Consider the following 27811-nt stretch of genomic DNA (forward strand, 5'->3'; position numbering starts at 1 on the left):
ACAGATAAGAAGAAAAGAGAGAGGATGAGAAAAATATTAATAAAAGAAAAGTAGGAATAATAGTAGGTATAATAGGAATAATCATAATATTACTACTCATAAAAAATCTACAATAAAACTATACAGTACTGTTCAAAACCCTAGTCTTCAGTAGCCTGATGTCTGGGAGGAACTTGATAATGCAGTGAGCCAATAAGGGTGCTGCTCCTCTAGGAATAGTGGCCTCCAGGTGGGATATAATCCCTGCCAGGGGGCAGTGGTGCCTCCACATGTTGACAGATGGTCAACCTCAGCACCAGTGTTAGACCACAGGCTGGGGACAGGTTGGTCCGGGCCTGGGTCTCTTGGCCTGCCTCCCTGGTGGAGAAGTCTTCCCCAGCAACACTGGTCTGGGCCTGGCTATTCATGTTATCTTCCACAGGCATCAGTCCAACATCTGCTTTCATACTCACATACTGAGAGTATTCATACTGAGAGTAACCTCTTATGTGCCTCTCACAGAGGCCATTGTGTTAACCTCAAATATATACCCAGATGATCTAGGAGAATATTCCAATCAAAAATACTTGACATCATCTCATCTGAAAAGTCTCTTTTGCCATAGAAGGTAACATGTTCAAAGACTCCAGGAATTAGGAGACTTACATTTGGAAGAGGAACGTTAGAGGAGAAGGTTCTTCCTTCATCCTGCTATACCAAATAAAACCATATGGTTTCAGAGAGAGTTGTTCTACAGTAAAATATATTAGTATTAGACAGGAAAACTGAAATTGAACAAAAATGTGGAATTACATTTCTTTATTAATTACAGGATTATTTTAAATATTAAGACCCAAGCACCACACACACATACACACACACATACACGCATCTCCAGTGCCACCCACGCATAGCCCACAGATCTCCACATCACACCACATGTGGTCTCAATGCTGTGCCCCATATGGTCTCAGAGCCTGCTATGATTCCCCATCTATCAACACATGGGGTCACCTCTGCCTGCTATCATGGAGTATTTCCAACCTGGGAGTAACCATCTTGTTTGGGGCTGCTCCCATCTGGGATGCAGCAATATGAAATACCTCTCATGCATCATGCTACTGAAAAGTAGGAGGTTTGAGTAGCATATTATAGTTTTATTGTAGAATTTTTAAATTAGTATTATTATTACTATTATTCCTACTTTTCTATTTTTAAATTATTTTTCTCACTCTATTTTCCTCTTAATTATCTGATTCCTTGGAGACTCTTTCTGCCTTTTCTCATGCTAACAGCAAATTCCTTTTGATTTCACTTTCACTCTTCCTGTGATGTAATACCTCTATAAACTCACTTCTTATCTCATTGAGGTTATATCCTACACCTCTCCCTATCCTCTTTGTCCACCATTAGAAATTGTGAACATTTTTGCAAAACCTATTGTTTATCCTGTACATAATAATCAAATTCACCCTCTCTATTACAACAATATTGTTAATATCTTAATTGGGAATATCTGGGCTAAGGCTGCATATTTTTTGTATTGTGTGCTGCTAATATTGATCTCCCACTTTAAAGTGAGATATTGGAAACCACAGGGACCTTTTATAAGTCTGTAGTGGGGAAACCATAAAACCTGGGATCTGCACTGCTCTAGGGAAAGATACAAGAACCACACACACACACACACAAAAAAAAAAAAACCCAAGGGAAGTAAGTGTCCCAAACAAACCTAGATGCTATATTAATAGAATCCACTGACAGCACAGTAGAAGAAATGTCAGAAAAGGAGTTCAGAATGTACATAATTAAAATGATCCAAGAATCAAAAGATGGGATAAGATAACAAATGCAGGTAATGTGCAATCACTCCAATAAACAGTTTAAAAAGCAAGTGCAGGAAGCAAAAGATTATTTCAATAAATAGAGATAGAGATTCTGGAACAAAAGCAAAAAGAAACCCATGAAATGAAGGAAAAAATAAACCAAATTAAAAACTCAATAGAAACCATCACCAGCAGACTAGATCATTTGGAAGACAGAATCTCAGACAATGAATTGAAATATTTAATGAAAATGAAATATGTAATCTTGAAAACAAAGTTGACCAAACAGAGAAGATGGTAAGCAGTTATGAATGGAACCTTCAAGAATTATGGGATATCATGAAAATACCAAATTTAAAAATTTTTGGATTGAGGAAGGTGCAGAGATACAAAACAAAGGAATGAACAACCTATTCAATGAAATAATATCAGAAAATTTCCCACATCTGAAGAATGAAACAGAAAATCAAATACAAGAGGCCTTTAGAATACCAAATGTACAAAATAACAACAGACCCACACCAAGGTAAATTATAATGAAAATACCTAACATACAAAATAATAGAATTTTAAAGGTGGTGAGAGAAAAGCATCAGATTACATATTGGGGAAAACCAATATGGATACCAGCAGATTTCTCAGCCCAGTCCCTAAAAGCTAGATGGGCCTGGACAACATATTTCAAACTCTGAAAGTAAATGGATTCCAATCAAGAATCTTATACCCAGCAATCTTATACCTTCACATTTGATGAAGAAATAAAATGCTTCCGTGATAAACAAAAGTCAAAAGAATTTACAAACAGAAAGCCTGCAATACAGAACATTTTCAGCAAAATATTCCATGAGGCAGAACTGAAGAAAACAATGTAAGTCAGCAAAGGGAGAAACTACTGTAAACAAAAAGCCAATCACAAGAGAAACCAAATCAAGTTAAAATCCAAAAATAAGCCAAAATGACCAGGAATACAAATCATATCTCAATATAACCCTGAATATTAACAGCCTAAACTCATCAATTAAAAGACATATACTGGCAGATTGGATTTTTTAAAAGGACCCAACAATATGCTGTGTTCAAGAGATTCATCTCATAGAAAAACTTACCAACAGACGAAAGGTGAAAGGATGGGAAGAAAAACATACTATTCACATGGACTCAGTAAAAAAGCAGGGGTTTACATCCTCATATCAGATAAAGTGGACTTCAAACCTAAGATAGTCAGAAGGTATAAAGAAGGACATTTCATACTGCTTAAGGAAACAAGAAATTAGCAAGACATAATGATCATAAATATTTATGCCCCAAACAGTAGCTCCTCCATGTACATCAAATAAATCCTTCTCAATTCCAGGAACCAAATAGAACACAATACAATAATACTAGGTGACATTAACACACTTCTCTCACCACTGGCTGGATCTTCCAAAAAAAATTGAACAAAGAAACCATAGAACTCAATGACACAATCAATAATTTAGACATAACAGACATATATAGAACATTCTATTCATCAATGAGTGAATGCACTTTCTTCTCAGCATCACATAGATCCTTCTCTAAAATAGACCATATGTTATGCAACAAAGTTACTGTTAGCAAATACAATAAAATAGTGGTACCACCCTTATTCTGTCAGATCATAATGAAATGAAATTAGAAATCAATAATAAAAACAGAAATTACTCCAACAAGTTGAGACTAAATAATATGCTATTGAATGATGCAACGATAACAGAAGACATCAGGGAAGGGATAAAAAAATTCTTAGATGTAAATGAGAACAACAATATGACATATCAAAATCTCTGGGAACTATGAAAGCAGTACTAAGAGGAAAATTCATTGCATGGAGCACATTCAATAAAAGAAGAAAAAAATCAATAAATAAATGATCTCACATTATACCTCAAAGCCCTAGAAAAAGAACAGATCAACACTAAAATTAGTAGAAGATGGGAAATAATTAAAATCAGAGCTGAAATCAATGATACTGAAATGAAAGAATTCAAGAAATTGACAAAACAAAAAGTTGGTTCTTTGAAAAAATAAATTGATAAACCCTAGCCACATTAACAAAGAGGAGAGAGAAAACTCAAACTACTAAAATTTATTATGAAAAATGAAATAACAGACACCATTAAAATATATAACATAATTAAAATCTATTTTGAAAATCTGCACTCCAACAAAACAGAAAATTTCAAAGACATTCACAGGTTTCTAGAAACATATGATCCACTCAAACTGAACCAGGAGGACATATACAATTTAAACAGATCAATTTCAAGCAATGAAATAGAAGAAGCCATCAAAAGCCTGCCAACCAAAAAAAACCCAGGACCAGATGAAATCTCAGCCTAGTTCTGCAAGACCTTCAAAGAAGAACTAATTCCAATACTCCTCAAAATATTCCATGAAATAAAGATGGAGGGAACCATTCCAAACTCATTCTATGAAGTTAATATCACCTTGATACCCAAACCAGACATAGATGCATCAAGGAAAGAAAACTTTAGACCAATATCTCTGATGAGCATAGATCTGAAATTCCTTAACAAAATTCCTGCAAATCACATACAAAAACATATTTGAAAGATAGTGTACCACAATCAAGTTTATTTAACATGCAAGGTTTATTTAACATCTAGAAATCAATAAATGTAATTCACCACATCAACAGATTTAAAGTTAATCATATGATTTTTCAATAGTTGCAGAAAAAAATTTTGATAAAATACATGCTCAAAACACTAGAAAAAATAGGGATAGTAGGAACATACCTCAACATTGAAAGAAAATGAAACTGGCAGGAATCTGTGTTGTTGAACTTTAAATGTTTCATAAACACTAGTGTATTAATATTCATTTCTTTAGTTCAATTTATTTTTGATTGATTATACACAAATGGGGTTCAACTTTTCTGGTTTTACAACCAGAAAAATGACACACTGTTTGTGCAAACATACACATAAATAGGGTAATGATGTTTTTCTCATTTCATTATCTTTCCTCTCCCTGCCCCTTACCCACCACCCAAGAAAGTAAAGAATTATTAAATTTAATATGTAATTTAAGATAGTATGATTCAACTTTTAAAGAATAACTTTTGTTTCACTTTCCATCATCCCTTCTTCACACATATATTCATTTTAAGAGCTTTATTGATGAGTAATATATATGCATTATAGCAACATATTTTAGATATGAAACTGAATGAGTCTCATTCAGCTACCCATTTTGCCTTCTATTTTAGGTAGAAATAGATATGATATTCCTCTGGGATAATGTCTAACTCTGATATCATCTATCTTTGAGTAGTAAATTCTGAACTATTTTAAAAAGTTTTAATGTGTAATAATGTTTAAATTTCATTTTAATATGTGTCAATCATTCAAAATCATTAGAACATGGTAAGAACAAAGAAATAAAATTCTGGGAAAAATGTCTGGACACATTTTTTATAGTTCAGAGTTTTTTGCTAAGTACTACCTTCTGTAAGTACATTGTTTAATAATAACAGTCCTGATGAACACATTTATCTTTCTTCCCTCTTATTAGCTCAAGAAGAAATGTAAGTGATAACTAACTAGGTTCAGTTATGGAAATAACAACCAAAATGATCAACACATTAAATAACACTGATGACAGTTACAGTTTGGATATAAGAATGTCTCCTGGAAAGCTGCAGTGTGATAACTGTAGGCAGGTGAGGCATCCTGGAGGAAGCCGGTCACTGGGGATATGGCCTCGGATTCTACATAATCCCAAGATTTTTCCCCTGTGCTTCCCGACTGCCATGAGGTGAGCAAATTTCCTGTACCATATTGTTCTACCACAATGTTAGGCCCACTTCAGAAGACACAGAAAAATGGAGTACTATGACATCTGAGATGATTAATCAAGATACAATTTAGTTGTCCATGTTGTTCTTGAGAAGTATTTTATGCATGAATATAATGGGGGATGCAAGATAATGATTGCACTTTCAAATATTTGTGAACTTTTTTCTGAAAGCTGAGGAAATCTCAAACAAGATTTACTTTAAAAAAGGAAATAAAATTACACCCAAACTTATTATAATGCAAATGCAGAAAAATCAAAGGTAAAATGTTTCAAAGTGAAAAAATACTTTAAGAAATTATTTATGACTTACACTGTATTGGGTGTTTTCCTCTGTGTCTTATTAACATCACAAATAACAACATTTTACCTATAGTACTCTCTGTTTTCAAGACTTACAAAGAGTACAAATGTGCTTAATGGAGGTGAGGGATTTAAGCATACAGGCTTGCTCTATCAAAGTCCAATTATTTTGCTTTATCCTCCAAGCATTCTTTTTTTGGGGGGGGATGAGAGGGGGGCTAACATTATTTTTTTTTTCCTTATAAACATAAGAATTGAATCTCTTGCTTTCTGCAAGGTTGCCACACAGGAAATGGCCCCAATAGAAATGAAAAATAGCAACAAGTAATGTTCAACAACACATGCAGATAGTCTTTAACACAAAGTGGTCTTACATATTGATAATCCCCAGTGGCTATATGACTATCTCAAAATTCCACAGACAAGTATACCTTCTGTATTTATTAGTTAAGTACAAAATGCAAGATTTCTAAATTTAGACTTATGTATCTTTTTATATATTGCATAAGAGATTATTAATATTTAGGAAGTATCAAATTATAATGATATGTTTCTTACTTTACTTGTAGGAGGCTCAGAGTTATATTTGGTGCTTTGTCCAACAATGTTAACTTTGTCATTTCTTTTTGCTTTAATCTATGCTGCTTCTTCTATGATTTTTTAAATTTTATTTTTATTTTAAATAAATGGGATACATCTTATTTCTCTGTACATGAAGTAGAGGCATATCATTTGTGTAATCATACATTTACCTTCTATGATTTTTAACTCAGTGTTTAGCTTATTTTTATTTTTAATTAGAGTATTATAATTATAGTAGTTCAGTTTATCATTTTTTTAAAGAAAGAATTGTTTCATTCGTTTTTAGTTATACATGAACTAGAATTCATTGTGACATAATGTAAAACTTGGACTATAATTTTCTCTAATTCATTCACCTGGACTTCCCCTTTATTTTCCCCCCTCCCTCCCTGTTCCCTTTCCTCTATTCTAATCTTTCTGCCATTTCCCTAAACATTATTCTTTTTTTACTAGTGTCTTGTGTGTATACATGATGCTGAGATTCACTATGGCATATTCATACATGTACAAGGGAAAGGTAGTTCACATTCATTCCAATATTCTTCCCTTATCCCGTCCCTTCTCCTACACTGTCAATCACCATCATCTAGTCCACTGAACTTTCTTCTATTTTGATGGGATTTCCTCCTCCTGTTTTCTTTCTGTCTCTTCTTCCCTCAGGTATTGTGGAGTAGCTTCTGCATATCTGAGAAAACATTTAACCTTTGACTATTAGGGACTGGCATATTTCACTTAGCATGATTGTCTCCAGTTCCATTAATTTACCAGCAAAAGCCATAATTTTTTCTTTTCATGTCTGAGTAATACACCATTGTGTTCCTATTCCATATTTTCTTTATCCATTCATCTGTTCAAGGGAACCTAGTTAGGTTCCATAGTTTGCTATTGTGAATGGTGCTCCCATCTTCATTGATGTGGCTACCTCACTATAGTATGCTGATTTTAAATCTTTGGGATATATACCAAAGAGTGGAATAGCTGGGTCATATGGTGGTTCCATTTCTAGTTTTTTGAGGAATCTCCATTCTGTTTCCAGAGTGATTGCACCAGTTTGCACTTCCACCAAAAAAGGATAAGTGTACATTTTCCCCCACATCCTAATCAACACATTATTATTTTTAATCTTGATAATTGCCATTCTGATTGGAGTGAGATGGAATTTCAATGTAGTTCTAATTATTTCCCAAATGGCTAGAAATGTTGAAGATTTTTCATGTATTTTTATTCTGTATTTTGTTCTGTTGCCCATTTATTAATTGGGTTATTTGGAATTCCAATTAATGCTTTAAACCATTAGAAGAAATATATTCAAATGGGTTGAAGGTACAATGTTGGCTCTTATGATAACAATAAAAATCAAGATGAAGAATAAGATACATGATCAAAGTTGACATTCTAGTTACTCCAAACATTCTTATTGAATCTCCCCAATTCATAAAGGACACAGTGCATCACTGAGTTGAAGTACATCCATTACTGTTGCAGTATAAAGCCTCATGATGATAATATGCTATCACTTTCTGTAATTTACAATATCAATTTATTAATTTAGAAGGAATTACTTTGTTAAAGCTAATTTTTATGAACTGTCATACATTGGCTAGCAAACAATGCCTCAGGGATATTCAGACAAAACAAAACTTCATTAGAGTTTTAGCAGAGACAATAAGAGAATAAAATTAACAGTTATATATATTAGCCATTTCAAAAGAAAAGAATAATTGAGGCAAGACCACTATCCTATCCCTTCAATTTTAATTTTCCATGCTATCTTCACACATCATTCAACATGGATATATGTTTATCACAAGCTCAGTCCTACAGGCCAGGTAGTGAAGCATGGATCTTCGTTGGCCGATTTGAGTGACTTTCCCATAACTGGAGTGGGAAGGTAGAGAACATTACTACTGAAAGAACGAAACTACTGAGCAGATGACAGCAGAAGCAGCTACCACTCACTCGCTGGTTACAGAGGACTAAAAGAATATTATGATTTTGCTTCTCACTTTCAGTTCAACTTCCATTTCTTCAAGTTTATGTCTCATTGATTGTGGGCTTAGACCCCAGCTCATCTCTTAACCCTACAGCCAGAGATTGTGCCTCAATTCATTCAAGTTATTTATGTGTAATTTCAAAGACAATTTTTAATTTTTGTTTCTTTGCCTTCCTCATTCACAGGGATAAAGAAGAAAATGAAAATTCAACAAAATCATTATTGACAATTCACCAAATTATGTACATATGGAGGGATATGATAAAGTGAACTGTGCTTACATAAATTACATGTAAGTATATAATATTTTGAATTGTCACTTTTTAAATTTTCATGTTACTGCTTTTGTTCCTCTGCCTGGAGATGGAGAAGTAAAATAAATAAACAAATAAAATTTGTTTGAAAGTGCACACAATTAAATAAGCTGAATGAAGTGAAAGAAATATAGCTTGGTCTATAGCATAAAGAACCAGGTTTTCAAGCCTCCAGTAAATGAGATGTAGAAATATGAGGATCCAAACCAAACTACAATATGTTTTGAAACTCTGTCATGATCACTCTCTTCCCCTAAACTCTGGTCAAGATGTCATCAAACCTCTTCTGGTCATAGCTCTAGGTGTGAAAAACATGTTTATTATGACACTGAGATTTCTCTACCTATGCTGTTCACTTCAACACAAGCCCATATTCATCACCAACAGTTTTTAATTATTGCATCCACAGGTCATTGCATTCATTCCCTCTGCTTCCTCCTCTTCTTCTTTCCTCTTCCTTTGGCTTTTTATTCTGCTTATTCTAGCAGCTGAAGCCCTCACTGAACCTACACTGCATCGTTTCTTGAAGGGTCTATATGCTGCGAAGTCCGAGCAGCCCATTTACATATAGCCACACTGCAGACCCCACAACTACTCAGAGGTTCTTACCTTGATCTTTCCTCCAGATGATGCAGATCTGCTCAACTGTGAGCCCCATTTTTTCTTTGTATGACTGATAAACCCCATCTGTATCTCATAAGACAGCCACACCACTCATTTGGATATGCATATTGCAAATGTTCTTAAATTTTTCATTTTTCACTTGCTCTGAAGGTATAAGGAGCTTATTGTCCAAGTGCTTTGTAAATTGGTTATTTGAAAATGGGAGGAAGACTGCAATTCCTCCAAATTCTGTACTAGAGGCATCTTAGAGGGTCCCAGTCATTGAACACCTTAATGTAGTTCATTGAGTTCTAGGAATGAAATTTTCAAGTGTAAGGAGAGAGGATGGCCATGAGAATGGTCCTAGGGGGTTGGGCATATGGAATATATAAACATGTACCTGTCATATTTGAGAATTGTGTGAGTGGTATGTCTCATCTGAAGTGAACCTGACAGAATTATGTGGAATGTGAAGTTGTGGTAGGTCTTGTGGAATTCTATGTGTGTTCTTGTGCATATCCAGTGAAATCTTTAGCCAACATTGTTAACAGGGGTTGTGTGTGCCATGTGTGTCCCTCTTTCCTTTACATTTCACACAGAATCTCCACATTTTCCATCTACAAAAGAAATTAATTTTTATTCCCAAGCATAAAACCTTATATGATTTTATATTCATCACCGTATAACCCCTTTCAAAATGTATAATTTTCTTTCAATATTCCCTCATGTCTCAAGAGTCACTTTCATCATTAAAAGAAAAAAGTACTCTTAGAAAATTTATACCATTGATTATTATCCCTATTCCCTTAGAAAGATTTCTAATGAGAGGAAATATAATATTTTAAGGAAAATGGTCTAGATCAACCATTATGTCTGTGGCAGAGAGTGTCTTAGTGTGTGTAGTCTGGGCCCAAACCACAGAGACAAGACCTGGATCATCTGAATCTTCTCTTTACTCTCACAATCTGGGCCCTCAGGAAGACCTCAGGAACTGTATAGGAAAACAGCCCTTTCTCTGTTCTTCCCTACTTCACTTGCTTCTCTCACCCTTTTACTCCATCTCTTGTCCTCTTCTCTGCTACTAACTGGAAATTCTCTCTTCTCCCTTTTTTGAAGATGGTTCCTGGTTACCTCAGGCCCATAGAGGAGGCCAACACATACCTCTGGACTTCTTTGCAGGTTGGGGATCCATTTTTTTAGATGTTTCTTCTTTTGCTTTTCCTTCATGGCCCAACTGGTTGGAGAGTTACTCTTAAGCTCAATTCTCAGGGAGGGAACTGAATATAACTGAGAATACAATCTGTATCTTCAAAAACAACAATAAAATGGGCAGAGGCTCTCTGTTCACTAATCACTGTCTTGGGCAGTGCTGAGTACAACATCAGGTTTGTTATGATACCAGTTATCACGAAGGCCTCAGCAGTGTATTATGACCTATTGATGACATCAGTGAAGTTCAGAATTCTCAGTACTGCAGAATTGCTAAGGCCCTTCTCCTATGGTATTATAGTTTTTACATGAAACTTCTAACATTAACTTGAAATTTCAAACCTTGCACTTATTACCAAAATTATACAGGACAATATGGATTAAACCAAAGAAATTCTGTGCATCCAGAAATGCTAATTACTCAGTCTCCACAGTGGTGAGGACATGGATTTATTTTTATAACATTTATAAGATACTAAAATAAGGAGAGAGAGAGATGATGTTAAATGACCTCATCTGCCTCCATAGAATAGGAAAATGCATCATCTTAGAGAGAAAGGAGTACGGGAAACAAAAGCACGGCCATCATGTGCACGAGACCTTACTGAAAGTCAAATGGAGATAATTATAAGTCTTGCTGAGCTTCAGAAGAGTCATGGTCATGATTGAACAGACTATTTTCTGACTTTCTCTATAGTGTAGAGCAGAGGAAATTATTCAAAATAAAATTCAGATGAGTAGCAACTTAGGAAGCAATAAGAGCCGCTGAGAAGTTTGGGCATTGCAGGGGAAGGATTATTACTTTACTTCAGATGCATCCGATTGATTCTTCAGTGAAGGCAAAATATTTAGTAATTTATTCAGACAAATAATTGATTTCTAAAATATTTGCTGTATGGAAAATGTCTCATTTAAGTAAGAAAACCAAGCAAATTTGCTAATTCTGGTTCAAATGACAGTTCTCTCTTGAAGGATAAAACCTTAAGTAAAACATGATAAAACCTGATAAAACCATAGGAAAACTGTTCAAGGCTGGAATTATGGAATTATTTCATCAGCATTTACCCTCAGGAGGCATTCATGGGGCATATGTGCATCACTTAATGTAAATTATGGTCTTTAATAATATTTATAAATATTTTTACATCAAATCTGGTAAATCACTGGATTGCTTTTGCATGTTTTGAAAAGGAACCAACATTTGGCTTCCATTTTGTTACCCAAAAAAATGTAAAGCTGAGAGTTTGTGTATTCCCACCAAAAGGGACTCTCCCAATTAGTTATTAACTCGTCCAGTGTGCCTTTTCATTTCCCGAGGCTACTTATATGCCGTCCTACTGTGGTTTCATACTGCATTAGGCCAACAAAAATTAATTTTTCATATAATTCAATCTTCAGTTTTTGAGGAATTTCAAACATTTTTCCAAAGTGACTGTATCATTTTTAAATTAATATGTTTTTGATGCATTATAATTATATGTGATTGTGGACTTCAAGTTATTGCATATTTATACATGCACATAAGATAAACAGCCAATTCCATTCCCTAGAACCTTCCCTTTTCTTCCCTCCTCTCTCCATCTGGTCCTCTTATACTCTAATGTTTCCATTCTAATTTCATGAGCTCCACACCATCTTTATTCCTTTTTAATCTCTAGTTGCCACCTATGAGAGAGAGAGAAAGCAAATAACCCTTGACTTTCTGAGTCTTGCTTACTTTGCTTAAAATAAACCATTCAAGATCCATCCATTTTCCTGTGAATGGAATAACTTGGTCCACTTTAGAGATGAATAAAATTCTATTGTTCATATGTACCTCATTTTTTGAATCCATTCATCTGTGGAGCACACCAGGATTGATTCCATAACTTGGCTACTGTGAATTGTGTTGCTATAAATGTGGGTATGCATGTATTGCTATAATATGCTGACTTTAATACTTCTGGATAAATTGTAAGTGGTACAGTACTACATATGGTGGTTCTATTCCAAGTCTTTTAGGAAAATTCCATGCTTATCATCATTGGATGATATTATAAGCACTCATTTAATTGTCTGCATTTCTCAGAGAATTAAAATTCCTAAAGTGTAAGAGAGAGCATTCTATGTATTATTATCCTCATGCAAGACATACAAGCTAGGAAATACCAAATAATCAATCAATATTTTTAATAAAATAAAACACACAAAAATGTTAAAATAAATCACAGTAGCTTTAATCTAAGGAAATAATTTCAAGCAAAAAGAAAAGAGGGAGCAGAATGACATACAGTGGTAGGTTTTTGCATATACATATAAGTCCCAGAACATGTGTTTTTGTTTATGGAGCTGGTTTCACATGTTATGTAAGATAAAGTCAAATGTTTGACTTAAATATGTGAAATATTGTGCATCACCTTCATCATACTGAGGAACAAAGATCTGTGGCCAGTGGAACACAAAAATAATTCAGTATAGATAAATTCAGTGTCCATTTTTTTCTGGCAACCTTATTTCAAAAGAGGATGGAATTAAAAAGCTTCTATTTTACAATAACTATGTCATGCAGGCATTAAATCTACATGTGTGCAAGACATGTTATCAGTATGGTGTGAGGAAAATGTACCTTCAGGAATGTGTAAAATGGAGTATATCCATAGAAAGAAGAGAAGCATCATAAGAGTCATCGTTTCTGGTACATTGGTTATGTAAGGTTCCTACAGACACAAATCAGAGAATGACCAAAGTAGTTGGTTTTACATAGTGGGAAACTTTTGTACCTCTGCACTATAACAATGGATGATGGCAAAAAAGATCTTGTATTTTTAAAACATCAATGTTATATTTCAAGTAATAGTTTTAGGTATCAGAGAAAACATTGCAGAGCCTCGTTTTCTGTTTTCATTATTAAGGAGCTAAATAGGAAATAAAAATACAAATGTCTGCATTATAATTATATAAAAATATAGTCTATACTTAGCCTGCAATATAATTATAATTATGCAGTATCTCAATGAGCACACTCTCTTGAATAAGGAAAATGTAATTAGAGTAAAGAGGATGTGACCAAACTGTTGAGAAAACTATGTATTTTTGTCTTTAGTATTTGTGGTAGGAGGTAACCAGAGAAAGAAGCAAACAACAAAGATAATTATTTCTTTTTGTTTCCTGCTGCAAACTCCTCTGAAAAAATACCTCATACAAAAAAGTGAGTAATTTGAACTTGCCCTATTTTGATAATCTAATAATAATCTAATTGTAATCTAATGGTACGATTTTTAAATTTCTGAATACTGGATTTATCTCAAGTAAATGATTGATTGAATATGTGAGGTATTTCAGGGAACGAATTTCTTTGAGATAATTAATTAAAATATATTCATTCTAGAGATGAAAATTTGAGAACAGGAAAGGACAGAAACATTTCAGTTGCAGATACATGACAGATGACAAATACAGCTCCTTTGCTTGTCTCAAAAAGTAGTTGGAGTCCTGGTTTTGTAGTCTGTCAGAGTTGGGATTATTTTCAGAGTTGTACCACTTCCTTTCATATGATCATGCATATGAAAAAAAATAAATTTTTTTGCCTCCATTTACACATCTGAACATGAGAATAAACAGCACTTAACATAGGATACTTGTAAAGATAAAATGAGCTAATGCATGTAATATATTGAATAGTATATATAAGAGCAATATTATTCCCCTACTGTTATGGTTTAGTTTTTACTTGTCCTCACAAGATATGTGTGAAACAATGCAAGGAAGCTCAGAGATAAAATGTTTGGGTTATGAAGGCCTTATCCTAATCAATATATTACTCCACTTAAGTGGGCGGTACCTATAAGCAGGAAGAGTATGGCAGGAGGACGTGGGTCATGGAGGATGTGCCTTTGTCCTTGTTGAGTGGAGCAGTTTCTCTCTGCTTCCTCATTGCCCAATCCTGAGCTGCTTTCCTGGAACAGACTCTTCCACTGTGATGTTCTGCCTCACCTCAGTCCAAGAGTAACATGGTCAATCATTCATGGAATAACACCTCTAAAATCATGAAACCCCAAGTAAATTTCTTATCCTAAAACTGTTTTGTCAAGTATCTTGGTCACAGTGGTGAGAAAGCTCATTAAAATATCAGTTCTTGTTCTGTAGCAGTCCCTGATTATCAATCAGCACAAATTAGCCAAGCAGTTGAAGTGAAAGTGTGGTGTAAATCCCTGTGGAGCCCTGTGGAAGCACCAGCATGGATCCACCTACTCTCTTGATGCTTGATGACTCATTCTGATATCTTAAAACTATTGTGATAGTGCCCCTGTAGTTTTCTTGCCCAAAGAGTGTTCATTTATTTTTCACTAAATATTTTTATTATCCATAGTGAACTAACTACAAAATGGCAAATTGAGCACTAGAATCTTTAATCTCTTTAGACAAGGAACTTTGTTATTTAGCCTCCATTAAAGATGTGGAAATGGAGTCAGCTCCCCATGTGGCTTCTTTGCTAAGGTGTAGATACAGGTATTGGTGGTCATTCTCTGCCACTTTGAGAACCCCAAATAAACAAGGAAAAGCAGTGTTTAGTTAGGTCCTTTGAACATAATTTTTGCTTGAGAATTCCCATTATACTGGATAAAATGATATGCAGGAGGATCAAGAAGGTCATACCAAACATTGTCATGCTGCCTTGACATTTACTCTGCACCTAGGGTGTACCAAGAAGAATATGAGTGAATCAGTCACAGACAAGATTGTACCCAGGGGGATTCATTGAGAAAAATGAAGCAGAGCTCAACTCAGATACTTCTTTGAGTTTGGTGGCACAGGTGACCAATGAAGAGAATTGTGAAACTGAGGAGTAGGTGTGAATACACTCAGGATCTAAGACTTGGAAGACTGTGTTTGTGGGCAGGAAAGTGTGTGGAATGACTCCTTTGCCACATGAGTAGAATTCCTGTGAGACCCCTGAGATCAATAGTCACAGCAGAGATCAGTATGTGCTTGTCCCTAGGGGTGTGTCAGTCTAAACTCTCCAGAGCACATACCACTCAATAAAACTCCTAAGACCTTATGAGACCTAAGCATCAGCCACAAAAACCCATAGACTTGTGCAGCAGCCCCACTCTGGGAGTGCATTGATCTAGTCTATGCAGATGAAACTCCAATTGACAGTATTTCCCATTACATTCTACCTAACACTGTTGGAAAGAAAAGTTGAGAGCTATTTCAACCAACTTCAGTCTTAGACCACCCCAACTGGGAGCCTGGTGAACAACACACAAAAAAAGCCCTTGCTTACTCATAGTCATAGCCCAGCAGGAACAGAAAAGTGGACAGTTGGGCACAGGCAGTGAACATCCAGTCTTCTAGACTATTTTGACCACTTAGGTGAAGATGATTCATTCATTTTTGTTAAGAATTCTTATTTGCATTTTGTGTGTGTATGTCTGTCTGTGTTCTTGTTCTACTGATTGGTTCATGGACATACTTGCAAAAACATATTTATTTTTGTCACTTTTAGCATGTTTAATATAGTTATTTTTCCTTGCCTTGTCTCCTGAGAAGGTTTTTAGTTTTGTGTATTTTGCTTTTGTTTTGTTTTTGTTTCATTTATTTTTCTTTCTCTCCTTACTTCTCCTGCTAACAGCCCAATTCTCTTGTTCATTCTTCCTTCATTTACTTTGTTTCTTCTATTTTTCTCCTCCTTATAACTATCATCTGTTACATGTTTTCACAATCTTTGTTCACTTTCTGAATATTCTAATCTTTCTTCTACCTCCTATCACATTTTCCTTTCTCTTAACTGTATTTTTACCTCTTTTAGAACTAATTGGTCTATATAACTTCTGCCCCCACCACTCATATTATTGCAGTTCTCACTGCTGTGGATGATGTAGATGACACATACAGTTTGCTTTAAAGTCAGACAGAGTTTGTGGTTTTTGTTTTTACTGTTGGCACCTGCTGACCCCACCATTCCTGTTTTTGTGGTAATTAATGTTGTAGATGTCATAATAAAACTGGATACTTATTAAATATTTCATACTGTTTGCATGAGTTGTTAATACTGTCTGTTTCCATCTGTCTTTTGAGGTGATGGGGACCTAAAGCACACTAAAATTTCACAGGATAGAGGCATTACTGTGGAACTAAATTTAGTCATGTTAGGCATTAAAGGCGCAGTTATGGTTCATCGCTAGCTCCCAGAAACACTTCACAGATACAGGTCTCACACAAGAAACGTTTTATTTTGTGCAGACGATTCACATCTGCATGAGGGAAAAGGAAGAAAGAAAGAGAGAACATGGCACAAGGTTTCTCTCAGACATAGGAATTTCACGGGCTGAGAGGAACCAATCGCGGAGGAGAATTCTTACAGACTGACTGATTGACCAATGACATATTAGAACGTAATGTGGGAGGCAGGAAGATTACGGCAACGTAAGCCAAAATTCCTGTAACGTGAGAGGTGGGCAAATGCAGATTGACAGGTGGTGGGGGAAGCCAGATTCCTTACATTCCCCCATTTCATTTTATATAAAAAAAAATTTAAAAATCTTGCTCTCCAGTTCTTTTTGAAGCCTTCTCTCTCTCCTTTCTGCCTAGGTGACTGGGGTTGGTTTTGCAGGTGAGATGTAAAAAGTTCATTCTCTTCCCAGGCTTCCAAAGGCAGATGATTTTCATGGACTTCATTTTCTCGATTTGATTGATCCCCTATTTCTGCATTAACTGCCTGTCCCCAGTTCTGACTTCATTTACCCCTCTAATACTAGGAACTCCTTCACCACTGTAGGGAAAATGGATGATGACCGATCTGACTTCTTCAAGCTGGAAGTGGGCAGTGTGGGGCAAGCAGTTTGGAGGTTTCTTTTTAGAAATCGGGTCAATTGAGGGGTTCATGGTAGAAGTCCGGTTGTGGGGAGAGCAGGCTGTAAAGGCATCTGGGGATGGGTGCTTCTATGGGAGAAGAACAAAAAGACATGAGTACTGAAATGAGATTGATACAATATAAATGTTGCAGGATCTGGAACATGCTAATGCATATTATAAAGATGACAGAAATCAATAATTCCTCGCCAGGGGGTGGAAGAACTGAGAAGTTGTTCCCATAACAAGGCCTAGCAAAGGCTGGAGAGGACAGGCCTTTATTTGGGAGCTTTAACATTGTCTAGGTTATCAGGAGTGTGAACACAACATTTAGTAGAGATCTCTATACTTCTGTTACTAGCAAACATAGATTAAGCCTACCTGTGTCTGTAGGCCTTAAACTGACTAAAAACTTCTGACTCTGGCAGTTTCTCTTGATAGTTACTATTATTTTTAAATGCCCAAGAATGGCTATACTTTGGTTTTAACTGATTTGCTAGGTGTTTAAGATCAAGCTGGTCAAAGTGACCTGTTCCTGTCTGTTAAAGAGTCAGCTGAGTTTCCACAGGGGTCACTCATAGAGAACTTAAGAGCAGCTTCTTAGCTCCATTAGTGCCATTTGGTTAGGCAGGGTCTTCTCAATGACGTGGCTTTCTTTGAAAGTATCAGGGATGTCTCCCTTTTTCCATGACCCTCCTCTGCTGCAGGTGCACTGAGTGGCTTTTCCTCTAGCGGCCTCATCAATCTCCTTGGTCAGGAGGTTGTGTGACCCAGAGTTGCAAAGCTCCTTGGAGAAGTCCTTTTGTTACCTGGGTTCAGGCTGACTTTGAGGGCAAGACTCAAATATGGACTTTTCTTGACCTCTGTATTTAATCTCAATCTCTAAGTTTGATCTTAACCATCAAGCAAGACAGTCTCACCAGTCATAAAGTAAGAGTACTGGGCTTTAGCTTTAATGTCTATAATTTTACAGTTATTTACCCCCTTTTATCTAATTGGGGTTTACATTATCTGTTCTATAGGTGATGGCTTACTATTCCAAGTTAATTTATGGCATTCACTATTGAAGCAGTACTTCTGCAAAATATTGATCAGGCAACAATTAGAGTTTATAAGGAAAATACAAAATGGAGTAATCAACAGTAAAACATTCAGTTTGTGCAATAGCTATTTTGAATTTTGGCTGAGTTAAACTTTTGAACACAACTTTAAATGAGTTAAAGTCAGGCTTACTTTGGAGCCATTGTAATGTGTATCAGGGTGGTGAGGTAACCTTATCTCAGGTAACGTGGGGCTTTTCAGTGAGGGGCAAAGGAGTATATAAGCACAGATTTTGAAGATTAAGCTGAGATTAGATGGAGCTCTGTTCTCTGATGGAAATGTGGATCTAAAGAGTTATGTTAGCAATATTTATATCTGTGCAATGTTAGGTTATATATACCCTATTGATGACAGGTAATAGAACATTAAATGATAGGTTTACCATTACAGACAATTTTAATTTGGAGAAGAGCAGCTTGATAAATTTTCTGCATTAAAGGCTTGTATACCTGGAAAATATGAACACATTTAATATACAAAGAATAATGTTTTTAAGTATGTTACTCCATGGAATAGCTTTATAAATTAATCAGATGTCCCTAACGAACACATTTGAGTAATCCCATACATGTTGCTTATTGTAGAAAAACCAAGACATCAGACAAGTGTACTAACAGTATTTGGCGTCTCTTTCCTGTTGAAGAAAAGTCCTAGAAAAATTGATGTTAGACATTTTATAAACATTAATATTTTATTAGTGTGACCACCTAGAGACTTGTAAGTTAGTTTTAAGGACATTTTACTTTTATTAGTTTACCCAATTTAAATTGAACCTTATTAAATCACGTGACTTAAAAATATTTGGATCCATTTTTAAAATTTTAATTTTTATGCACACTTATATGTAACACAAAAGCAAAGGCCTTTTTATTTATTTCCATTGCAATGTAATGGATGTTCAAAAATAACTCTAGAGTTGGATAAAAAGAACTGATCAAAAATTATTAACCTAGGTCTGTAGGATCAAAAATGTGAGCTCAAAAATACAGCATTTAAGAAAAACAAAGTCCTGGAAGAAAAATGATCATGGTTATCAATTAAAGCATGAGAAAATGAGAAGGAGAGAAAAGTTGAAAGGGAGAAAAGTATTCTGAGTTGTAGCCCAGGAGAAATTTAAAATGGACACTTTTACACTTTTTTTTTCCTTGGGTTTGAAACTGGTTTCCTAGTGCGCCTTTCTTCATTTACATTAACCCTTGACTGAGATCTGAATCTGAAAGGGGCTAATATGTTCTAGCAGAAACTTGATGCTTAGGTCCTTTTAATTTCTTGAGCCTGCAGGGAGAGCTAAGAAAGAAAAGATTTGAAAATAAGGAATCAGCCAAGAGAACGTGTTCAGGTTTTACTCCCTCCGCGCCAGCCACCTCCCATAAAGGAGCTAGAATGTGTGTACGAGACCATGTGGTGGGGGGCTTGGTGGGCTGAATGGCGGAGCAGAAGGAGAAACAGAATGAGGCAAAGAATAGGAATGTACAGGAGCTTCTGCAGTAGGAGGCCTGTAAGGACATGACTCATCAGCTGGATTAAACTTGGAAGAGAAAGGATTAAAAGGTGGAGGAGAAGCAGCAAGAAAGAAAGGAAAAACACGAAGGGGAAAGGTTCCTTTCCGTTCACCAGGTCGCCCACATATGTACTTAATCATAACTAGTATAATTAGGCATATAATTTTACCTAGTATAAAGCTAGAATTTAGGGTGCCATAAATAGACCATTCTGACTTACTATCTAAAGGACAATTTAGCTCTGATTTAGGAAATAGGTGAAGGGGTTTGAGATGATTTAATAAGCATCTCAGGGGTGAGTTTGCTGAGCTGGATGTCCTGAATCCCATGGTAAGTTGAGACCCACCTGGCTAGTGATTTTGACATCCCGAGATCACAGTGCCAGACAACGAGGTTAGAACAAAGGCTTGGTCGTCACCAAAAAAACAATGTTTAACCAGGCATAAAGCCGAGAAGAGTCTGAAGACTTGGCCAGGATTTTGAGCGAGACACAGCAGGAAATAAGAGAGAGTTTCAGACCCTGAGAAAGAATCTCAGCACCATAAAACCCAGGAGTCCACCCAGCAACTAGGACCAGCTATGGGTACCAAGGAGATACCCCCACACCTCGGCAGTCCGGCAGCGGGAGCCATGGGGCAGGTGGCGGAAGCCATGAGAGGGAAGCCACAGGGCAGCGGGAGGAAGCCGTGGGGCAGGCAGTGAAAGCTGCGAGTAAGGAGCCTCAGGGCGGTGGGAGGAAACCGCAAGCCACGGCAGAGGGAACCGCAGGAATGGCCGCTTCTCAGATACCGGGGATGGGGGGGCAGCACCACGGCGGGAGCCGCGGGTGGCTGAGATGTGTTTAAGTGGTCAGGGCCTGCCTAAGGGGAACTCACCAATTCTGGAGTCCAGTGTTGTATGCAGAAAACTGGGCATCCAGGTAAATGGAAGATGAGCCTGTATAAGCGGGTGCCGGGGCTTGCTATAGGATGGGATTCTGCCTGCTTAGTCAGTGGAAAAAAAACCCATCCTCGAGTCTTTGGCACCAGATGTTAGGCATTAAAGGTGCAGTTATGGTTCGTCACTAGCTCCCAGAGACACTTCACAGATACAGGTCTCACACAAGGAACTTTTTATTTTGTGCAGACGATTCATATCTGCACAGGAGAAAGGGAAGAAAGAAAGAGAGAACATGGCACAAGGTTTCTCTCAGACATAGGAATTTTGTGGGCTGAGAGGAACCAATTGCGGAGGAGAATTCTTACAGACTGACTGATGGACCAATGACATATTAGAACGTAATGTGGGAGGCAGGAAGATTACGGCAACATAAGCCAAAATTCCTGTAACGTGAGAGGTGGGCCAACGCAGATTGACAAGTGATGGGGGAAGCCAGATTCCTTACAAGTCAAAAGACAACAGACACAAAATAATGACATTAAAACTTCAGCTACACATTAACATAAATAATAAAATGACAAAAAAAAAACACATCAAAAAATACCAAGTAGAAACAGCTGCATTGGGTCCTCAGATTCCATTCATGGATGTCCACTGAGACAGCAAAAGTAGGATTAGAAAATAGCCATAGATAAACACACCTAAGAGAATCTCAATCTAGATCACTTTAGCAAGAGAAGTCTCAAAAGTTTCATATATAAGATTAGAAAGGAAATTCATCCTGTTGTGCAAAATCCAAAAGAGGAACACAAGAAATATGCAAAAACAAGGTAACATGACACTGCCTAAAGTCCATTATTCACCAGCAATTGACCCCAAAGATATTGAAGTGGATGAAACACCAAAGAATTCAAAGGAATGATTATAAGAATAATTCATGAATTCCAAAAGAACACAGAAAAAAATAACTGAATCATTAAGGAACTCAGAACAACATATAAATGAGAAATTCAATAAAAAAATAGAGATTTTAAAAAGATTCAAACAGAAATCTTGGGTATGAAATGTACAGTAAATTAAATAAATGTTCACTTGAAAGTCTCTCTAATAAAGCAGACCATACTGATGACAGAAACTCAAAGCTGAAATGTAAAGTGGTTAGCCTTGAACACTCAGAAAGTATTAAAGATAATACATAAACATTAGCAGAACTAAGAACTCTGGGAAATTATAGAGGTGGTCTTAAGAATAACTGGAATTGAGGAGAGTTATAAGATGCAGGTTAATAAAATTGATGATCCCTTTTGGGAAATTATGACAGATTTTCCAAATCTTGAGAATCAGATGGACATCCAGATTGTGGAGGCATTCAGAACCCCAAATAGACAAGATCAAAAGAGAACTGCTCCAAGACTTGTTATAATTAAATGCCTAACATACAGAAAAATGGATGAACTTGTAAAAGCCTCAAAGAGAAAACTGAGAGGTCACATTTAGACTCAAGCCTATTGTATTTAGTTCTGATTTCTTAGCACAAACCCTAAAATCCCAGAGGATGTGGAATGATGTGTTCCAATTCCTTAAAGAAAACAAGTGTCAACCAAGATTACTATATAAAGGAAAAGCTATCCTTCAAATTTGAAGATGAAATACAAACCCTTAAGCCAAATGTAAAATAATTCATGAACACTTAGCTTGTACACAGAACATATGTAAAGAAATTCTGACTGTACAGGGAGGCCATGTCCCTGGCCCTATCAAGCCTTATGCACTGCTTGGGTCCTCCAGTTGCCAAAGCCACTTGGTTCTGACTGACTGCAGCCTCATGAAAAGGTCCAAGGGGCCTGACTGTGTGCTTTTTCCATCCTAAGCCCTCCTTTCCACTGGTATTTGGGCCGTGGTGGGCAGCTGTGTCAGTTAGCAATGCTGAATGAACGGATGGTGGCCACAGCCAAGGATGAGGCAGTGGTGGAAAATGAAGCCAGGGGCTGCCAGCTGTATTATTGCCACCAGCTGAGAAGAAGGTTCTGCTGGTTCTCTGAGTTTAATGAGTAATACCATTCAATTGCCAATATCAAGCAAAGGAAACATAAGCCAGTTTTAATCTGCTTAAGAAGAGTGGTAATGCTTTTCCCAGTGCCTGTTGGAATCATATCAGAGGGTAAGGCAGAAGCTTGTGGAATCCAGAGAAATCATCATGAAGTTATATGTGTTTCTGATTAATTCTGGAACTACTCTAACTTTTGGCACTGAATTTATAGAACAAACTGTGACAGACATTAAACATGTCATTCAAAGCAAATACAAGATTGCTACTCAGCTTCAGGTATTTGCGGTCAATAGAGGAGAATGCATGGCTACAGATCTAAGGTATGCACCTACAGTACTGGGACAGACACTAATCCAGTGTTTCTTTTTAACCAAGAAATGATCTTATGTGACTATGCACCTTCTATTCTTAAAACAACATTTCAACAGAAAATGACATGGAAATAAAAGTTGAAGAGGCTCTTATGATGCCTGCAGTTTTTCAAGCTACTGCTTCAAGGACAAAATTTGCAGGGGAAATGTATGAGGTTGCCAATAAACATTTTTGTTTTTACAAAGTCTTGTCCTTGATGAAAATCTTCAACATCAAGTATGGAGTGTAATCATGGACAGGATGGCAAATTGCTCAAATTCATACTGTAAGTTACTTTCAAAGTTTGAAAGTATTATTTCAAATTATATGCAATCCATAGAAGACATCAAGTTAAAACTTACTCATTTAGAAACTGCGATTTCAGTAATGGCCAAGATTCCATTGTTGAAGTGCTTAACCAGGCATAGTTACTGGGAATGCTTGGGAAGACTGAAATCTTTAAGTGAAAATGAAGGTTCAGAAAAGACTGAGAAGAAAAGATCTACTGAACTGGTCCTTTCTCCATATATGCCTAGAACAACTAGCATATCTTTGTTAACCTCATTTCATAAGCAAGTGGATCAATAGGCCCAGATACCACAGACAATGAAAGTGGCAAAGAAATTAGAGAATCTTGTCAAAGTACTATACAGCAAGATGAAACTTCAGTAGATACTAAAGACAGTGATCTGCTGGTTTTTTAGTGTTTCTTTGATACTCTGGTAAATGTTCAAGATAGACCTAACAATGTGGAAACTTTGGTCAGGAAGTGCTTTGATTCTATGAGCAGGATTGATCCAGAGACTTTTCACCCATTTATAGTAGAATGCAATCAAACTATTGCCAAAATTGATAATCAGAATATGGAAGGCATTAAAGGACTTGAAGATCAGCTGTATACCCTGGACCAGGTGGTTGCTAGCGCTGGCCAGCTGGAGAATGAACAGAAAGAGCTCACTCAAGTGATGTGGCTTTGTGATGCTACATGTTGATCAAGATGGAGAGGAGTTTCAAGCTTTGCTCTGCCTTATAATAGAGATAGTGGACAGAATTAAAATTGTTGAAGGTCAATATAGTTCCTCAGAGGTACTGCTTAGCTGTTGTTGAACTTGTAAGGAAAAAAAATGTTCATTAACATCTCAGGGAGTGGGCTGATGTTTTAGTGAAAGATAGGAAGCAATTTTATGAAGTTGAAAAGTCTAGAAAGGAATCCTTTGAGAAATTATTCAGGAAGTCTTTTATAAGAAACTGCATGTTTCAGGGACTAGACTCTTGGCTCCCTTCCTTTTATAATCAGAAGCCTCAAAAGTGACTGAACTTCCAGATATTTCATTAAAAGATCACAGTTTTTTCAATCATTTTGTCCCTCAGAAGTTCAACCATTCCTCAGGGTTCCTATACTTTGTAACTTTGAATCTCTACACCAGCATGTACATGTCTTACATAATTTGGTAAAGACACCACAAACTTTGTATAAAATGTCACAGACCATTACAGATTTACTGAATGAACAAAAGGCATCTGTGAGTCAGGTATCCTCACAGTCTCCGATTCTTCCCCATGGATAGAAAGTGTAACAGGAATTGCAACTACTACCAAGAACTCCTTCTCCATTCACTGTTCAGGGCCCCTTATGTCCTTCAGTATGTCCCTTGGAAGAATTATCTCCAGATAAAACTGATACACATACAATTGGTTTTGTAACTATCCCTCAACCAAACATAGAACAAACTATTCACCATGTTTCTGTAGACTTGGATTCATTAACGAAAGTCCTGAATCAGATTTTATGTCTGCTGTGAATGATTTTGTGATTCAAGAAAATTTATCTTTTCCTGATCCACAAAGTCCAGAGGTGATGGTGGAATCACTTTATTCATCACTTATCAATGCAATAGATAGTAGACTATGCAGGGTAGAAATACATATGGTAAAGAGGATTTTGGCGATCATGCTTCTCTGAATGTTCACCTGAAAAAATGTGGAGATGTTGCAGAAGACTCTCACTTCTGTATACAAACCATCAAGGAAGACCACTTCAGAACCTTTGTACAGAAAGAACAGTATGACATCTCAAATTCTTTAAAATGTACAGCATTGGAAATAAGAAACATTATTGAAAACATAAAATATTCCCTGGAAATAACACAAAAAGAAAAACATCAAAAAGTACTTCAGTCTTAAAAAGTGAATACGAAGGTAAGTTTGATGTAGTAATAAAGGAAAGTGAAGAAAATGAAAACAAAATTAAAAAAATGAAAGGAGACCTAGTATATTTTGAGAAAGTTTTACAAAAAAAAACCAATGAATTTGCTTTGGCTAAACATGAAAAAGAAGCAGTCAACTGCCTATAGGATGAAAAGGATCAGAAGTTGTTGGAAAATATGATGCACACTCAAAACTGAGAGATCAGCTGAAGCAGTCATGAGAGGTAGTGTTAGAAGACTTAAAAAAGGTCCATGTTGAAAATGATGATAGGATACAGTTACTAAGGGCAGAACTTCAGTGCTTAGAACAAAGTCATCTGAAGGAAGAGAGGACACACTGCATGTCAGCCATATACCAGAGTTTGAGAAAGTTATGACAGACCATCCAGTTTCTTTGGATAAATTGAAAGAAGAAAATCAACAAATAATTGTTCAGACACACACACACACACACAAAAAAAAAAAAAAAACAGCAACTACAGGAATTAAAACTCAAGATTTCTGATTTGTCAGACATGAGATGCATGTTAGAGTTTGAATTTTCATTGAAGAAAGCAGAAACTGATGAGACAAAATTTTTGCTGGAAGAAAGAATGCAACTGTAGAACTTGAAATATCTCCTTGAACAAGAGACAGAAAATTTGGGGACCGAAAACTTGGGAACAGAAATAAGTAAATTAAACCAAAAAATTCAAGAAAATAATGAAAATTATCAGGTGGGCTTAACTGAGCTAAGAACATTAATGACAACTGAAAAAGATCAGTGCATTTCAGAGTTAATTAGTAGACATGAAGAATAATCTAATATTCTTTTTTTGTGGTGTTTGGGATTAAACTCAGGGCCTTGTGCTTCTGAGGCAAGCACTCTCTGAGCTATATCTCCAGTCCAAGAATCTAATATTCTTAAGCACAATTAGCCATAGTAACAACTTTGCATCACCAATCATTTGAAATAGAAAAAAACTTTAAAAGAACAAATAGGTAAACATCAGAGTACATTGAACTCAGAATTGAGTGCTCTTGAAAAACAAAAACATAAACAAATCACCCAACAAGAAGAGAAATATGAAACTATTATCCAGAACTTTGAGAAAGACAAAGAGAGTTTGGTCATGAGCCATGAACAAGACAGAGAATCCTTAATTCAGACACCCAATTGTAAAAAAGATAAAGCTTCTCATGCTGCTGTTAAATAATTTAAATTGGAGAGATAAGTGGTTGAGAAAGAGTTTAGAGAAAGTTAAGCATCTTGGGACTCAAATAGCACAAAGTCCTGCTATTGATTCTACCAAAGAAGATTCTTTAAGCTTAGTTGCTGAACTTCAAGAAAAGTTTCATGTAGAAAAAGCTAAGTTTCTAGAACAACCTAAAGAGCAAGAAAAAAGAAAGAATGAAGAAATCCAAAATGTTTGAACATCTTTGAATCTGGACAACAAAACAACTTTTAATATGTTTTAAAAAGAGAAAAATCAAGAAAAGAAAACCTAGTAAATGATCTTAATGATAAGTTAAAAACCATAATGATGGAGCACAAACAGGATAAGGATTTGATATAGTCACTTTCTGAAGATCAAGCTCATTTGCCTTAGGAAAAGAAAAAGCTTGAAGTCAGTAAGGTGCATAGTAGCATTTTTTCCCCTTCAACCTATGTAACAACAGCCCCAGACTTTGTGGAGCTTGCACCCCTAAACTCCCAGGTGAACCAGAAATGTTGGCCTTGGAAACCACAGATAAAGGAAGAGTGAATTCAGCAATGGAGATCTGCATGATGTCTGTTGAAGAATATGTCCCTGTGCTTTCTGAAGAAAAACAGGGGGTAATGGTCTGAGAACAAACATTTCAGCTGAAGGAAGAAGAATATAAGAAGTTAAATCAAAGATTGATGTCACAGAGCACATCTTCAGTATCTTCTAGGCACTCTGAAAAGATAGCCAGTAGAGATTTTCAGGTATGAGATCTCTGGTACTCATCATCCTAGATGAATGTCATGACAGCCATGCATGATTTACTGTTAGTCCTAAATTATATTTTCTGCATTCAGAGTTTTTGTCTGCCTTGGATCTCAAACCAGCTTCAGGTGCATCTAGATGACACTGGATACTGGGAACAGTAATAAAAAAGGACTACCATCAAGTCCAAAAGGCACAAAAGAGGTGTAAAATTTCTTTGGGGTCAAAGTTTTACAGAATGAAAGCTGTGCCATGGAATAAGAAAGTATAGCTTATGGAAGAAATT

The 27811-nt window shown here is 36.2% G+C and overlaps 3 pseudogenes across 3 annotated transcripts in view; 1 reads left to right on the plus strand and 2 right to left on the minus strand.

Moving 5' to 3' along the window:
• Window positions 1–27811, minus strand: part of LOC306663647 (RB1-inducible coiled-coil protein 1-like) — a 262272-nt pseudogene that overhangs the window by 133721 nt on the left and 100740 nt on the right. The gene's annotated exons all lie outside the window — the stretch shown is intronic.
• The window catches only part of LOC306663696 (platelet-activating factor acetylhydrolase IB subunit alpha-like), a 428586-nt pseudogene that overhangs the window by 68400 nt on the left and 332375 nt on the right, over window positions 1–27811 (minus strand). The window lies entirely within an intron of this gene.
• Window positions 22984–27796, plus strand: LOC306663408 (RB1-inducible coiled-coil protein 1-like; annotated as a pseudogene). The gene is made up of 3 exons: window positions 22984–24316; window positions 24348–26422; window positions 26494–27796. The product of its transcript is annotated as an RB1-inducible coiled-coil protein 1-like (transcript).

The sequence above is a fragment of the Sciurus vulgaris genome (assembly GCF_902686455.1).
Source record: "Sciurus vulgaris genome assembly, chromosome: 6".
NCBI lineage: Eukaryota > Metazoa > Chordata > Mammalia > Rodentia > Sciuridae > Sciurus > Sciurus vulgaris.